Source organism: Pelodiscus sinensis, chromosome 27 (genome assembly GCF_052426305.1).
Source record: "Pelodiscus sinensis isolate ZL-2025 chromosome 27, ASM5242630v1, whole genome shotgun sequence".
Classification (NCBI taxonomy): domain Eukaryota; kingdom Metazoa; phylum Chordata; order Testudines; family Trionychidae; genus Pelodiscus; species Pelodiscus sinensis.
Genome location: NC_143078.1, coordinates 3,556,513 through 3,572,413, shown reverse-complemented (window position 1 = coordinate 3,572,413; position 15,901 = coordinate 3,556,513). Strand labels below are relative to the sequence as shown.

Here is a 15,901-nt window from a genome sequence, read left to right as displayed (position 1 = left end):
CCAACTGACGCCTGGCTGCTTAATACTCTCATTCCTGTCACTGCCTGGCAGCAGAACGTGTGAAAAATTGGAAGAAAACGTCACAGGCCCCAGTCTGCAAGGATGCCGATCCCCCGAGTAAGGGTAAGGACCGGGGGTCGATAAGGTCAGAAGAGAGACAGTCTGCTTGGCAGAAGGTTGATATTTCTCGCCTGCAGACTCATGCCAGGGAAACAAAATGGGATCCCAGGCCTATAGCTGAGCATGCAGGCAGCTGCTTCACCCTTATGGGGAACCCCATTGACTCTACTGGGTACCTCAGAGATGCAGCACTCGGCTGGTGCACTGTTGTTTGTGGGATCGGGGCCCTGCACGGATGACAGGGGTGTCAAGTGGACTCATAATGCTGTTAGATGCACGCACAGAAATAAGCTAAACAACACAGAGAGTAAAATGGTGTCTTTTGGACACCCCTATGTGTTACCCATTGCAAGCAAAATAAATCCCCAAATCAACAAGTGTCATGTTTTTAATGAATCCTTTGAACTTAACCAGTGAGATTAAGTGAGTGTTTGGCTACCTGTCATTTGTAAGTGAGAGGACCTGCGTACATGTTAATGCCCTTCAAATCATTTGAAAGGCTAATATTTAACCTTGGTAGAATGCTGAAAGTATACAAAGGGCTTTTCAGAAGCCCAAGGTAATTTCCTCATAAATCGGGGACCCTTATATTCCTAATTCGGATGAGTCTTTGTACGGAAGACACAGGCCTGGAATAGATAGTCTGTGAGGGGCCACAAAGGAAGAGCCATGAAAGCATATTAAGAAGAGTGATTTTTAAACGAGAGGGGTGGGTCCTGGTGGCACAGGAAGTGGCATGAAGGAGGATCAGTGTACCCTAGGGAAGACTCCTGCCTTAGTCAGGGATCGTCTGCTTGACTTGGTCCATAGTTGTCAATGGGGCCACAAAGGTTAGAGTGCTGTGATGGGGGTTGGGAGCAGGACAGTGAGTAGTTAAGAGCGCTCGCGCTCTCTGTCTGTGAAGGAAGGAGTCAGTCGCACTAAACTTTGCCTTACCTTGTTTCTAGTTGTGTGAGGAAGAGATGTGTTTTCTGCCTGCGTTGGTTTTAGTGGGGAGGAGAAGAAACCTTGGTTGCACCAGGGTATTCCACAGGCAAAGGAGAGCTGTCTTTAGCTTAAGCCAGGGGTGGGGAACCCAAGGCCCAGGGGCCGAATCAGACCTCGGCTTGCCAGGATCTGGCCTCCGAGGCTCAGGGCCTCCCCCCTTAGTATTGGGGAGCCCAGGCTGTCTGGCCCACGACTGATTTTTCTGTGGGTCAGTGGCCCCCAACCAGAGTTCCCTCTAAGTTGCGCACTTGCACAGGCACGCAAAAAAAAAAAAAAATTCCACCACGCCCACCTCCTATGCAGAGCTGAACAGCCACATGGCAAGCAGCTGCTGTGGCGGCTGGAGCCAGAGGAGCTGTGAACCACATGGTGGCCAGGGCCGGAGGAGCCATGTGATGGGTGACAGGTGGCTGGCTCGGTGGGTGTCCAGAGCCCCTGCATGGGAGCCCAGGCAGGAGAGCGGCAGGGCAGGTACCGGAGCCTGTACCAGAGGGGCAGGCAGTGTGGCCAAGGACAGCGGGGGCCAGGCACAGAATCTGGCTGGGTGGGGGACAAAGGCACCAGCTGTTTGTGGTGGCGGGAGATACCAGGTGCAGGTAAATTCCAGGGGGCAGAGGGCAAGATGCTGGGTTGGACACAGGTCTCTGTGCGATGTGCAGGGGGGGAACAGGCGAGATTTGGGGCTGGGCACAGGTCTCTGGGGCTGTGGTGCTAGACTGTGGGCCCTAGGCCCAGGTACAGGCTGTTTGTTTTTGGGGGGCAGACAGCATAGCCCTGGCGTATATACTAGTGGCATGTGGGGCGGAAGGGCAGATTGCAAGGCTGGACACAACTACAGGGTGTGTGAGAGAGTGGGTGGGGGGGGAGGTAGGCAGTTAGCCAGGCCTTTACAGGTACCAGCTAGCTGTGTGTGGTTGTGATTGGGGCACAGGCAGCGGGGCAGATACAGTGTGTGTTGGGGGTAGGTGCCAGCAGGCTGGGTGGTTTTCAGGGTGGGTGGGCACAGGGTCATGCACCTTGTTAATTATCCGTTTCTTAGTATTTTTTCTTAAAATTTTGTTAGTAACTGGTTGATGCCACCGTGGTACCCATCCAAACAAGTGCACATGACCTCAATATTGGTGCCCAGGACAATACTCACTCCGCTCACGGCTGGAAAATCATAGAGGGAGCACTGCCCCTGACCCAAAAAAGGATCCCACCCCTGCTAAGCAGAAATGGAAATTGCTGTAATGTAGAGGGGTGTGCACCCTTGACATCCTTTAGGCCAAGCTTGTTAACTCCTGTTATCAGCCTATGGCTTTGGATGAAGCAATCTCAAAGGGCTACAGCTGCTAGATAAAGATGCACACTGGGTGGGGAACTTGTGCTGTGTCAATGCAGGAAGGAGGAGGGAGGGAGCATAATTTGCCCACACTGGGGAGAAGCTTCTTTTAGGAGAGGTCTTGGAAACGTGAATGGGTGGTTATGTACAGAAATGCTGTCTCAGCTGTGAAAATAGCCATAGCTGGGTCTGTCTCTTCATACTCACTCAGGCTACATCCGCTCAGGACTCCGAGGGCAAGGTTCAGTTCCTAGCATGCTCCACTTTTGGATAAGGAAGTGGCAGACCATTGAGAGTCCCTGCCTTGTGGTGTTTGCATGAGGGGCCTCCTTGAGTGAGAGAGGGGCTCCTTATTTTGGGGGTGTTCAGTGAGTGATGGTTCCCACCTCAAAGAGTTCTCAGTTTCAACGGGCATGAGGAGCTGAGGTGCAGACAGCTGAAGCGACTTGTCCAGCATCAGTCAGAGAGCCAGCTAACAAGAAACAAATTCCTGTTTTTTAACAAAGTCAAATGTGATTTCAAAAGAAAGATCTGTCAATAGATCCCCAATTTCATGAAATCCCATTGGCTGAACTAGTACTCCCTAGTGAATGCTGCTCATGTCATGGCTTTATTAATAATAAACACATATCTCATATGTACTGCTTGTCCTCTGTGGAGCACTGGGCAATGGTGAGCAAGGAGCACTGTCTGTTTTATATTTGAACAAAATGAAGTAGAGAAATAAAATAACTTGCCCTAGGTTACATGACAGGTCAGTGGCAGAGATGCCCACTCAGCGATACACAAATACATTGGTCTGTTAAGACGCTGTTCATTCATATAGAAGTTGCATATTTCTTTTGTAGAGCTGAGAACGTGTTCTTTTTAGAGTCTCTTGGAAGGCTACATAAAATAGTTTTGATAAGATAATTTGCAGATGGCACAGCATACGTTAGTTTGTGACTTGGCAACTTTGATCTACCATGTGGCTTTGCTACAGTCTCTATCTGCACATTAAGATGAATCAGACAGTTGAGCCTTCAAGTTAAAATATCTTGCCCCCATTCAGCTAGTTTTATGAGCTCCATGTAGTAATGTAAAAGGTGTGCCTAATCTCAAAATGCACTGGACACAATAAAATAATCTAGAATTAGGTTAGTAACCCAAATGGTGGCTTAAGTATGACTTAGACTTCAGCCATCCACACCATTTGGGTGTGCTTACATATTTTAAAAACAAAACATGCAACCTAGTGACCCATGGTAACTTTAAATAGAAGTCCCTATGTACCTATGTTAAATCTGATTATAACAAACTGCTCAATTGTAACATTTCTCATAAAGTTACAAACAGTAATCCCTGAACTCAAAAGTTAATGTTTCCCTAGGGTCAGTTTCTAATGTCCCTTCAGATCATAGGAGTAAAGCTTCTAATCCTGTGGACTAGAGATTTCCTTTTTGGACTACAAGAGTGTCCAGATTTATGCAAAGCTTTTAGAATGTACGAAATAAACTTTCAAAGGCTTGAGTGCAAAGCTTGTTCAAAATGAAATCTAAAAGTAGTACAAATAATAGCTTGCCTATCTCCTTCTGAATAGCTATGTTCAAATTCTTCAGAGGAGTAGCCGAGTTTGTCGTTTACGTTTTTCCAGTTACAGACTAATAGTCTTGCAGCACATTAGAGACTAACAAAACATGTAGATGGTATCATGAGCTTTTGTGGGTATTACCCAGAAATGGGTTCTGCCCACGAAAGCTCATGATACCATATCCAAGTTGGTAGTCCTGACCCTTTCAAGATAAGTTTGCTTCTGGGTGCACTGCAAGAGGGTGAAGAAGTCCAGTGGGAAGAAGGCTATTTGATTGTAAGCAGCACCCATCTTTCCTGAAGAAAGAAACACCTCTGTGCTCAGGGGAGAACAAAATAACCATGGGAGAGGAGTAAATATTTAGCTTTGTCCATTCGACATAAGCGCTCAGGATTTTAGAATAAAAAGTTTCCATCAGCCTGAGTACTGTTTGAATCATTCCAACTGACAGAAATGGTTCAGTTTTCTGATCGGTACAGATGTGGCCACATCTGTGTAAAACTCCCCATTTGATGTATACTTGACATTCAGTAGAAGCATTAGTCACCACCCTCAGTATCATTTCCTGCTCTCTTTTGGCTGTCTGATCCAGCTACAGCATATTTAAGGTTTGCTTCAGCAAGTCGGAGTTTAAATATGAGTCGCTTCTTCCACATTCCTGCCCCTTCTCCCCTACTTCTTTTAAAGCCAAGTTATTTGCATATGACTCATTTATTAGTGACTTAAAAAAACCCACCCTTGCTCATCTGGAAGCTGCAACTCATTCTTCAGAGATTTTTTCCCCTTAATGGGCAATTTTTCTCTGGTGAAACTCACGCTAGTACAGAGGGTTCCTCTTGTGGCACCTTAACTCCATTTCAAATCTCCAGCTGAGGTCTACATGCGGCTGGAATAGTGCAGAGGGCTTTGGAGTGAGCTTGGGCCTCCGGAGTTGCTTAGCTGTTTTCATAGACATATTAGCAGAATTAGCTGCAATCTCAGTCCATCCTTTCTGGAAAGAAACAGGGAATTATTTGCTCTTGAAGGGCCGACTTCAAGGTGAGAGCATAATTGGTATTAGTGGCAGCGGGCTCCTTTGGAGTGGGCGCGGAGCACACTGGCTTCCGGCCCCACCCCCAGCGAATACAGAATAATGAAGTAACCGATAAGAATTCATGAACATCCCTACCTGTAACATGCCCTCTAGAGAAAATGGACTAACATCAGTGACTCATCACAAGAGGAAATCCAAATGTGTCCAGACACTTGCCAGCAGTTTGCTGTTGCACCTGAAATTAGAGCTGTAGATATTCATGGCTTATATATGTTGGAGAGGAAATCTGATACAGTTCAGCATGCAAACTGCTCTGGCTGCCAGCCAAGTTCCCCAGTGTGTGCATGGGTAGATGGGTGTGATATTGCAAGAGATTCAAATTTGACCTAACAACTTTAAACATTCAAACTAATAACTTGCAAAATCCCAACAAAAATGGGAAAACGGTTCTGGTTTTGGTTGCACTGAAACTGGGTCGCTGCATAAGCAAAACCCTGGTCCTTTTTGTGATTTTTTTTCCCAGGTAGCTGTTTCATGCAATTTCTAGTCGGTTTCACATGTTGGCGCTATTCAGAACTGAGAAGCAAATGCATCTGAGATTGATGTTGGGAGGACAGTGTGGCTGGCTCTCAGAGGTGCTGAGCTATCTTCATTGGGAATTGCCTTGTAATATACACAGTATATCTGAAAATCCTATTTGCTATTCATAACATTGCATGAGCTGAGAGATGCAATGAACCATTGCAAGTAGAGGATTCTGCCGTTACTCAGAAACTCAGTCATTATGATGTAAACTGAATCTGTAGATCTTTTAAAACTGGCTTCTCTCTGGAATAAGTCTTTATTGGAGGAGGTTTTATTTTGACACGAGATTTGTCTCCAGTTGTATGAAGACAGGGTATACCTGAGAACTTTCCTTCTTGGACTTGGACCTATTAAGTTAATCCCTGAGCAATTCCAGCAGAAGCACTGCAGAGGTGCAAATATGATCTGCTTTGATTTTCAAGATGTAAGCATTCACTCAAACTCATTCAGAATTTCTCTTAAACTAATGTTGAGCACTAAGATGGTTTACCTTTATTGAGCTACACTTCTGTTACTTGCATTTGTATTGATGACTGTTAAAATGCTGAACTAATGTATTTTTCTTTATTGCGAGTTGTTATTCAGTAGTGACTAGTAGTATTTAGTATTTAAACTGTAAAGATGTTTTTCCCTCTCAGCCTTTGTATTTGAGACCAAAGATAATTCTTGCAGCCATGATTTGTGTACCCGGTGGAAAAGCCAGAGGTAGTTTTCAAACTCATTCTCATGAGCACTATTTAGATTAGTATTTGCCAGGGTATAAACATAAATTATTTAAAAAAATAAATAAATTAAATTTAAAAAATAAAAAATCAGATATTTTGTTTAAATTGGATTTCTTTTTGATAAAATGCTTTTTGAGGAAAAAACCTCTCTAAAGCATTTTAACTAAGAGACATTATAGCTCAAAGATATTTCATCATAGAATAGGGTTATACATTTTTAATTCTGTAGTATGAGACAATATATTCATGTAATGTTTAAGAAAAGTTTTGTGAGTTCCCATAGTTCATGGATTAGGGACCCAGTCTTAAGGGGTCCCAAAGGCTTCTGTATAGATTATTTAGGTTAATCTTTCTATTTACCCAATAGGATTCAGTGCTCAGTCTGGAAGATACCGTCAGAGGTGCTTAGTTTTGCAGTTCTCTATATGTGCATTTGTGTCTCCAGAGATAATAATCTTGTTAACTGCAAAATGTTTTTAAGTAAATAAATAATATATAGAGGTGAGAAATTAACCAACCTCACCCCTGTTGTCCCTTTTCAAATTTGTGTACACAGAGTGTAATTGCCAGTGTAGACAAAGCCTTAAGTCTCTTGCCATGGCTGATGGCAAGTTGCTTCACCTCTGAACTTCTGCTTCATCTGTATAATGGTACTTACCTACTGCACTGGGAAGGTTTTTTTTTAAAAGGTTAATTAATTCTTGTAAATTATTTGGAGTTTTTGAGCTGGGAAATGTTAGAGACCCACAAATTCTCAAGTTTTTCTTAAGCCCTACTATTAGAATGTACTGTATTTAAATGGTTACTAGATCATACTGCATTTAAGCAGATACCTCAATAACTAAGTGCTTTAAGACTTATTGTAGAGCGTAGTTTGGGATGGCTAGAAATGCAAGCTCTTTACTTTTTTGAATTTCCTCTGAAAAATTGTTAACCTACATTGCAAATTTCAATCTACAGAAAATATTTGAAGCCAACATAAACTAGGAAACACATGGTCTGTAAATGCACATCTGCAGACAAAACACCAACTAGTTCTTGTTGGTAGACATAAATTATACAAACTGAGCCCTCTAAACTGCAGGCCAGAAATTATGAAAAGCACCCCAACTGTTAAATTGAATGGTTAACATTTTCCCAAAGTGCAAATTTGATATTTGTGAAAACAAATTCAGTAGTAAATGGGAAAGACATGGGTACGTTGAGGAATATTTTCAAAAACAGTTTGGGAGGTGGATTGAAAACTTGTTAAAAGACAGGGAACAAAGGGTAGGAATAAATGGTCAGTTTTCAGAATGGAGAGAGGTAACCAGTGGTGTCCCCAAGAGTTCGCACTAGGACCAATCTTATATAACCTATTTATAAATGATCCGGACAATGCGGTAAACGGTGAGGTGGCAAAATTTGCAGATGATACTCAACTGCACAAGATAATTAAGAAAAAAGCAAACTGTGAAGAGCTTCAAAAGGATCTCACACAACTAGGTGATTGGGCAACAAATTGGCAAATGAATTTTAATGTTGATAAATTTAAAGTAATGTACATTGGAAAAAATAATCCCAGCTATACATGCAAAATGATGGGGACTCATTTAACTATAACCACTGACTAAAGCGATCTTGGAATTATTGTGCATAGTTCTCTGAAAATATCCACTCAGTGTGCAGCGGAAGTCAAAAAAGCAAACAATGTTAGGAATCACTAAAGGGATAGAGAATAAGACCGAGAATATCTCTTGTTACCTCTATAAAAATCCATGGTATAACCACATCTTGAATAGTGCTTCCAGGTGTGGTCGCCTCATCTCAAAAAAGATATATTGGCATTGGAAAAGGTTCAGAAAAGGGCAAAAAATGATTAGAGGTTTGGAACATGTCCCATATGAAGAGAGATTGAAAAGACTGGGACTTTCAGCTTTGAAAAGAGAAGACAAGGGGAGGATATGATAGAGGTCTATAAAATCATGACTGGTGTAGAGAAAGTGACTAAGGAAAAGTTATTTACTTGTTCCCATAACACAAAAACTAGGGGTTACCAAATAAAATTGATAGGTAGCAAGTTTACAACAAAAAGAAGTTTTTCTTAATGCAGTGCACAAGTCAGCCTGTGGAACTCCTTGCCAGAGGATGTTGAGAAGGCCAAGACTTTTAACAAGGTTCAAAAAGGAAATAAATACATTCATGGAGGTTAGGTCCATCAATAATTATTAGCCAGAATGGGTAGGAATGGTGTCCCCAGCCTCTGTTTTTCAGGAGCCTGAAATGGATGACAGGAGAGGGATAATGTGATGATTACCTGTACTGTTCACTCCCTCTGGGGCACCTGGTGCTGGCCACTGTCAGAAGACAGGATACTGGGCTAAATGGACCTTTGGTCTTACCCAGTGTGGCTGTTCTTATGTAATGATTTTTTCAGTAAGAGGTGAACCATTCAGCTAACCATTGGGACTTGAAGGAAATATCTTATCACCGTGTTTCTCAAACTGGGGGTTCCGACCCCCCCGAGGGGTCGCGAGCAACTTAGAGGGGGGTCGCAGTATCACAAAGTTTGAGAACTCCTGCCTTATCGTGTAAAAAGTAACGCTTAAAGTGAATACTTAGAATCAAGAGACAGAAGAGAGGAGAATGCCTCCATTAGGAATACATTGATGGTACTGAAGAGTGAGAGGCACTGCAGAAGGGAAAGGAAAAGAACAGGGCTTTGGAAGTGCATCTGCATTTGAGAATAAACCTGTCAGTGAAAGGTTGGTGCAAAGAACTCTAGACAAACGCAACAATGTACCATACATCTTTGGCTAGTAAAGCTCAGTGCAAGAGAACCAACGGGCAGACTATTTAAACATTGATTTTACAATGATTTGTGGGAAGAAAGAATGTCACTATCGGCCACAGAACTTGCAAAAAATGTTTCAAGCCGTGTTTTCAATCTTTTTCTGGTGGTTGAAAATAAGTCGGTATCAGAGACCATTAAAAGAGAACTATTGCTTTGGGATTTCTGTATAAAACCAAATATTACACATATGTTAACTATCTTGTACTAATCACTGAAATGTGTAAAGAAACAGGCAGTAGGACTAGCACATGAAAAGCTGCCCTGAGGGAGTTTGTGGTCATGGAGCTTCTTCTCTGGTTAACATGACATAATGAAGACAGGCTTGGAATGCGTTTCTGAGCTGCCGCTGCCTTTTTGATGTGCATACCAAGGGCATTTTACAAGATGCTTGGTAACGAGAGAGAAAACAGAGTCTGGTTTTAGGCTTGTAGCTGGTACATGTTATCCAAAACAAGGTGAGAATTGCCGGAGGATTCTCTTATTCTCTCAAAAGCACTAGGCTGGTAGATCATAATTAAGCTGATCGTCAGTGATAGGGCTCCTCAGTTCGCTGGGTGGTTGGCTGGCTGTGAGAAACGATACAGTTCTGTCAGGTGAAGTTCAGGGGCAGACTTCAGTGTGTTACTGTATTAAATACAAATGACTTGTATGCCTTATAGTTGACTACCTTGAATTTTTTTTTTCAGAGAGAGGCTCCAAATTGGGAGTAAGAATCATCCAGTGGATACACCACTGGCCTAGCCCATAGGAGAGACAGGTTTATTTCCCTACTCCAGCGTAGACCCTCCGGTGTGACCGAAGACAAGTCATTTAGCTTATCTGTGCCCAAATTCCCGATCTACAAAACAGGATTAATAATGCTTCTCTACTTCGGAGCAGTGTTGTGAAGAGCAGGACGTGGACAGATTGTGCAGCACTTTTCGATCTACTGATGAAAAGCGCTACATAGGAAATAGGCATCACCATTAATAATAATAATAATTGTGTGTCTTTTCATACTGTCATTTAATTGCAGGTGAAGTTTAGTAAGTGTATTTGCTAGCATCGGCCAGTGTTTGAATATGCTGATGGCCACCATGGCTCGAGATATGGAGAAGTATTTCTTCCTTTCTCTTCTGGCCTGGGTATAATGCCCCATCAACACTACAATTCTAAATGGGTCAGTGTACAGTTGTCTGGCATGTTGTCCGGTAGGAGGGAAGTTAGTGTTATATGTTAAAATGGCATCCCAGTTGTTCTAGGAATGGTTTCTAGAACTGGATCTCACATCTACGTAACAAACAAACAAACCAATTAGCATGAGAGTGCTTAAGCAGTGCTAGACACCGTTGATTCGTAGAGTGGTACTTTCAGGTATACAGGCCAGACCTCCCTGGTCCGGCACCCTAGGGACCTGATGGCTGTAGTGCTGTCCCTGCATGGGGAGGGGTTGCCGAGTATGGGGAAGGATGTGAAAGCTTGTATGTTCAATACACTTCTGTTTCTAAAAGGGCTGCTTATAAAGAAGTGCTATGCGATTAACATTTTAAATGGCTAGTAACAGCACTTCATTAAAACGCGACATGCCTACTTCATTTTGCACCGTTTATACTGCTTGTTTACTCTTTGCCATTGGCTCCAGGAAATGTTCAGTTTCACTTTCTGGTCCATTATCCTAATGCTGCAATTACTGATGACAGGGAAAGTGTAAAACAAAAATGATTTGTCACTTTTTTTCTTAAAACTGGCCAGATTCTCAGCTGGTGATGAGCCACAGAACTCCTTGGCGCTGAACAGTTCTGAATAATTCTGTCTTGCACCAGCTGAAGGCCTGGGCCAAATTTTTATCAATAGATCCGAGTTTACATTGTGGGGCTAAGCCTGTGGTTCATGGAATCACTTGTATGTAGATGGTATATAGGACTGCAGCTATGCCAATGGCAAAGCATTTTTCAGTCTTCAGGCAGCTTTCTGTTAAGTAGAGAATAATTGAGGATTCTGCAAATCAGCCTGGATCAGTTTGCCCTAAGAATTTATTTCCAAGAGCTGTTGAGATCCAAAAAACTCAAAAAACCAAAGTGAAGTATGAGACACTTCCTGCCCACTCAATTAGCCTCCTTAGCACCAGCACTACAATTGACAGGTACATCCCACCTTTTTTTCCTGTTATAAATGGTGAGGGTCCCTCCGTTTTTCTCCACCCTTCTCATCTGAGGAAGTCTTTCTGCTCCCTACCCAGCTGTTTGGGTTGTTTCAGTGTTTCTTGGTGAAGAGGCAAGTACAAGTCAGTTTACAGACTCCCAAAATTAAATGCCACAAACCTTTAAAGAAAGCCAACAATCTGAACATTGGATGCAAGCAATGGGGGGTGGAGGGAAGGGAGAAATTCAGCATTAAGTCTAAAGTCCTAGCTTCAGAGAGGAAATGAACAGCACAGATCTAAGATACTGGGAATATAATGAAACAGCAACCACCTAGGTATTACATCAAGTGAATGTTTTACCCCAGTGTTGTCCTGATATTGATTGAATACTGTTTCAGTAACCATGTGCTACAGGAGAGTTGCCTTGTTTGAACTAGTCCAGTGTTTCTCAACCAGTGGTACGAGTCCCCTTACGGGGACTCGAGAGAAGTCTGGGGGGGTACGTCAACACAACTGAAATGTGGAGAAAACTGAATTTTTGTTTTAAGTTTTACAGCATTTTATTATTTTTGTACTTTTTACACCCAAAAATTTCATCGCCTGCCTGGCTACGATTAAGTTGTTTAAACAAATGTGTTGTAATGGTAGAAAAAAAATTGTGTGACTGAAAACTGTAGGTACTGCGGGTACTTATAATTTTTTTTAAAGGGGTACTTTATATAAAAAAAAAAAGGTTGAGGAACACTGAACAAGGCTAGTTGGATGTAGGTAACCTCTGAATTGATAGAGGGAAGCACTATAATAAGAAAAATTGAGAGCTACTGTCCCCGCATACCCACCAATCTGTTTTTCCTTAAGTGTGCCCTTTGGCTTGTAAGTCTTGTTTGTGAGGGGGTCATGTTGCAAGCTACAGTAAATATAAAGCTATAGGCGATTTGTGGTATTCTGAAATTCACCTGTGTTAATTTCACATCCACAAGATTGTTGCATACAGAGTCGCTGTGGGTTCAGCCAATAATGGAGTTAAACAGTGTGTTGTCAACTCGCAGTGTACAGACATTGAGTTAAGTCTCAGAATAGCATGAAATTTCAACGTATACTGGGGGCTTTAGTTGTGGTTTGGTTTTAGAGGAGTCCTTTGCTTACGCTTGGTTACAGGAAGATACTTTGGGGTAAAAAAAGATAAGATATTATTGGATATTCAGATTCCATGAGCAGAAGCAATAAGAAAACACAATATCCCGAGTGTGTCAAACACTGGCAGCGTCATGTGAATTGTGCGTGCTTATTAGGAAAGGAGAAAAACAAGTCATTCTTGGAAGTTAACAATACTTGCTTTGACACATGAGCATCATGTAGTTCTCAATGTGCCCTGCTCGCTTCTAAAGCTAAGATCCAGTTTTGCCCGCCCCAGTTCTGTGGGTTAGAAATCTTCTGAAGGCCTAGCCCAGCTCCACTGGGATTGGAGAGCCCGGCTGTATCCGTAAAACAGCTGTTGGAGAGTGTGGTATATTATTGCTACTCCTTCAATTCATTGTTAAATGTCTTTGTTGGTTGGCCAGTGTTTTTCATTGGTTTTTGCTAGAAAGCCTGACTCATATCTTGTTATGGAGCAGCTGAATGTTTCGTGGCCTTTGCCTGACACTGTGGGGTTAGTTTTTAAGTTAAAAAACTTTGAAGTTTTTTAGAAAGTAAATATTGGATGGAAGTATAAAGCGATTAATAGAAATACCCTGTAAAAGCCTTCCTTATGTTGCAGCACTGTTTTAGTACAACATAATACTTTCTGTACAGGCTCAGAGGGGAAGCTGTGTTAGTCTGAATCTGCAAAAACAAAGAGGAGTCCTGTGACACCTAAAAGACTAACAGATTTACGAGGGCATAAGCTTGCGTGGGTAAAACCCCCACTTCATCTGTCTGCTTATTCAGCATTTTGTATAATGTGATGCAAGACTAAAGAGTGGGAGGAAGTAGGCTGGTGAGAACGGCATCGGATAATTTAGGCTTGCTATAAAAGTATGTTTCATTGCCATTTGGGGAAGTGTGTTGCTCTCTGAGCTTCTGGAAACCCATGTCTAGGAGCATTGTACTTTAGTTTTTTCTTTAGAGAGGAGCTTAATGATCATGATAATGATCCAGCTCCTTAATTCTATGTATTGCAATAATTGTATAAAGGGTTTTATGGCTGCGCTTGCAAGTCATATCATGACACTATTTTCCATTATTTCTCTTTTCTAAATCTTGTTGATCCAATCAGGAGCGGCCCGAGGCTTGCTGCAGCAGCTGGCACCCTAGGCGGGGCGGCACAATCGGCGCCCCACCTGAACAGCCGTCAATGGTCATGATGTCGTCACAGGGCGCAGGGGCTAACTGCGCCCTAGGCAGCTGCCTAGCTCGCCTAGGCTCACTGGCTGTCCCTAGATCCAATCTACATTGTCTCCAATTTCAAAAGTGTTTTCTGTGGCCGATTTGAGAAGATATCTCTGGAGATATTTAAGAACAGGTTAGATAGACATCTGTCGGGGATGGTGTAGACGGAGCTTGATCCTGACTTGAGGGCGGGGGGCTGGACTCGATGACCTCTCGAGGTCCCTTCCAGTCCTAGTATTCTATGATTCTATGATTCTAAGATCGTAGATGCAGGGAATTGGTCCATTATATTCACTTTCTGGTTTTCAAATTGACCTTGGCCTTTGGTGGACATCCTTAGCAGTAATGGATTGGTTTAGAAAGGGCAAAGAGAAGGGTATAGGTTCAAAGCTCTTCCTTGGATCTTTGTTCCCAGATCTGCTGTATGGAGCGTGGCAAGGCTAGTATTGTCTATCCTTGGGAGGGGAAAGAGGAGAGAAAAAATTAAGGACTTGGAGGTGCTTGTGGGAGGTTGAAGATAAACCCATCATTATTTAACCTGTAAATTTGGCAGTGGGACGCCTGCTTCTGAAATACTGCGGCCATGTCTCATGCTCACCATAGAAGAAGGATGTTAATAAATTGGAAGGGACTCAGCAAAGAGCCACAAGGATAATTAAAGGATTAGAAAACCATGACTCATAATTAGACTCATGGAGCTACGTCTGTTTAGCTTGGAAAAGAGAAAGTTAAGCAGCCACTTGATTAATACACAAATACCTACCTGGGGAACAAACATTTGGTAAAGGGCTGTTCAGTCTCACAGAGAAAGGTACGACATGGCCTAATTTAGACTAAGTAAGATGTCTGATGTCCAAAGTAATTAGGGTAATCAACCGTAGAACAATTTACTAAGTGTCGTGGTGGAGACTGGCTGGTTTTAAATCAAGGTTGGATTTTTTTCTAAAAGATCTGCTCTAGGAATTATTTAGGGGAAGTTCTGTGGCCTGTGGTACATAAGAAGTCAGCTTAGATCAGGGTGGGCAATAAAACGGCGGTGGTCCGCCAATTAGCCCCTGACGGGCTGCAGCCACTATATGTACCTGCATCTCCACAGGTGCGGGTGATTTAGTGCCTGTTGGCCGCGGATTGCTGTTCCTTGCCATGGGCACTGCAGTGTGGACCAGTATTTGCCCACCTCTGGCTTAGATAATCACAGTTTTCCCTTTTGACCTTGAAATCTCTGAATCTTTTTTTTTTTTTTTTTTTTTGGTAAACGTGCTAAAACAGTCAAACTTGCATCATTCCAGAGGTGATGTACCTTGAAGTTTGTGTGTTTGGGATAGTTTGAGTCCAGTAGCCTAAAGTTGTTCTAAGTTCATTTAAAGGAACAAAATAATTAATGGCTTGAAAGCCAAATGGAAACCATGACTACTCTATAAACTGTATGGTACAGTGTACTTTTTAAGAAGTGTTTTGAAATATTTTAAATTGCATTTTTTAACCTTTCAAATCCTCTTATAGGGAGCTTGGACAAAACCTCCAGTAAAGCTGTTAACACTGATGAGAGATCTTGTATGCCAAGGTACGAGTTTTTCATGTTCTCAGCATATATTCAAATGAAATTGCCAGTTATGAAAATGTGGGGGTTGGAGAAGCAAGAGGAGAAGGTTTACGCATTACTAATTGTATAACACAAGTGTGCTTATAAAAAAACAAACAAACAAAAAAAACCCTGTTTCCTGCAGTTACAAAAAGTTGGTGTATTTTACTTCGTTTTTTCTCCATTCACAGCAATGCGAGTCATGTACTTGTGAAGGCAGCTCTGTATTCTTTGATGCAATCAGCAATGTGACACTTACTCTGCTTTTATAAAGTCCTTTGTCACTGTCTTGCTTAAATGGGGGGAGGCGGGGAGCTGTGTCTTCAGTCACTCTGCACATTTCATCAGGATAGGCAAAACCATCAAACCACACTTCGACCCTGGCCTCCACACGCCCAGCAACACACACATCCCTAATTATTTGTGGCTCTGCCAGCAGTTGCTGGAGGAAGGGGGAGCCAACTAAATGCAAACCGTCTTCAACCCTATAAAACTCTGCTCCAGCAGTTCTGTTTGAAAGAGCTTGTGTCACATTTCAGGTTAGTGTGAAATTCTTACACTTGACATCTGTTCAGTGGTGTTTTTGCTTATTTTTTCCTCCAGGAACAGGCTAGGAATTTCCTGGTGAATGGCTAGGGCTTTGGGGGGAG

General features: G+C 42.5%; 1 protein-coding gene across 4 annotated transcripts in view; it reads left to right on the top strand.

Annotated features, from left to right (window-relative positions):
• Positions 1-15,901, top strand: part of RAP1A (RAP1A, member of RAS oncogene family) — a 77,136-nt gene that overhangs the window by 22,502 nt on the left and 38,733 nt on the right. For 3 of the 4 annotated variants that reach the window (XM_075910318.2, XM_075910319.2, XM_075910320.2), the window contains one exon: positions 15,173-15,233. The exons of the other annotated variant lie outside the window; for it this stretch is intronic. The gene's annotated coding sequence lies outside the window, so the exon portion shown is untranslated. The remainder of the gene's footprint in view (positions 1-15,172; positions 15,234-15,901) is intronic. 4 annotated transcript variants of the gene reach the window in all.